Source organism: Sinocyclocheilus rhinocerous, unplaced genomic scaffold (assembly GCF_001515625.1).
Source record: "Sinocyclocheilus rhinocerous isolate Xijiao unplaced genomic scaffold, SAMN03320098_v1.1 scaffold534, whole genome shotgun sequence".
NCBI classification, from domain to species: Eukaryota; Metazoa; Chordata; class Actinopteri; order Cypriniformes; family Cyprinidae; genus Sinocyclocheilus; species Sinocyclocheilus rhinocerous.
This window is the reverse complement of record NW_015646352.1, coordinates 210,394-211,603: the sequence shown is the minus strand read 5'-3', so window position 1 is coordinate 211,603 and position 1,210 is coordinate 210,394. Positions and strand designations below refer to the sequence as shown.

At 37.2% G+C, this 1,210-nt stretch overlaps 1 long non-coding RNA gene across 1 annotated transcript in view; it reads right to left on the bottom strand.

Annotated features, from left to right (window-relative positions):
• Positions 1-241: 241 nt before the first annotated feature.
• LOC107707454 (uncharacterized) overlaps positions 242-1,210 on the bottom strand; it is a 4,939-nt gene continuing 3,970 nt past the window's right edge. Inside the window, exon 3 of the long non-coding RNA XR_001636258.1 lies at positions 242-320. This is a non-coding gene — a long non-coding RNA (uncharacterized LOC107707454). The remainder of the gene's footprint in view (positions 321-1,210) is intronic.

Sequence of the window (1,210 nt, the reverse complement as noted above, 5' to 3'; positions counted from 1 at the left end):
TAAGCCATTATGATGATACAAAATGACAAATAACATCTGATCAGATACATACAATGTAATCACTGTGTGCGTGTTTGTGTGTTAGTCAGCCGCACGATTGCGTCATATGTAGGGTTTAAGTGCAAAAAATCCAGAATATGTTCATATTTGGATTATGAAAAATGTACAAATTATTTAAAGATGTATATTCATTTCATCCCGTAGCTCATTTCTAATCGGTCACAACTGGTCTTACCTGGTGTTGAGTTTCCAGAAATGTTTCTTTCCCAGATCTCAGGAGTTCACAGCTAAATGTATCAATTTTATCGCAGATGCCTCTCCTAAATTAAAGAAATAAAAATGCTATCTTCAGAAATAAGAATTAAAAACAAATTAGCCAATTGTTGACACAGGCTACAGAAAGAATAAAGAGCCATAAAATGTGGATGGCAAAGCTCAGACAATTTTACAATTTTAAGATATCTTTTTTTGCAGAAGAACATTTGAGAGCAGACAAAATACTCAATTTCATCTAATTTCTGTATTGGAGAACCAACTGAGATCTTAAAGGAATTTCATTTGTGAGGGTGGGGTGTCTGCAAGTTTTGCTGCCCGAGATCATGAAGATTAGGGCTGATATAGTAACTGAATTTCAGAGGATCATAACTCAGTTTTAAGTGCAGTTGTTTGCTTTTTAAAGTGAGCACTTCCACAGCAATACAGATCTGTTAGAGAGAGAGTTCAGTGTCCTTGTGTTTTTGTTTATTTCATCGTTCTACATTGAAAGCCAAAATTCTACATCGGATCTTCTTAGCGATTGACTTGAGGGCTTTCTAGTGCTGCTGCTGTAGTGTGGGTAAACAGTGCTTAATATCTAACAGGAGATACATCTGCTATGTAAATGCATGTTGAGTTCAAGCAAGTTAAAATCCTTAAGGGTGACTGGCCTGAGGCTTCGGCTCCCACATGTTGTCGTGCTGCATATGAACACAGTTTTAACAGTGCTAACATTGGAAACGAAGTCAATCTTCTGTCAGGTGAGATCATTAGCTTAAAGGTGACATATCATGAAAATCTGACTTTTTCAGGTTTTAAGTGCTATAATCAGGTCCCTGGTGCATCTACCAACCAAGGAAAAGTGAAAAAGATTAACCCAGTCACTTTGTTTTGGTAAGCCTTTTTCTGCAAGCATCTGAAAAAACGAGCGCGTCAGATTTCGCTCCCTTGGTGA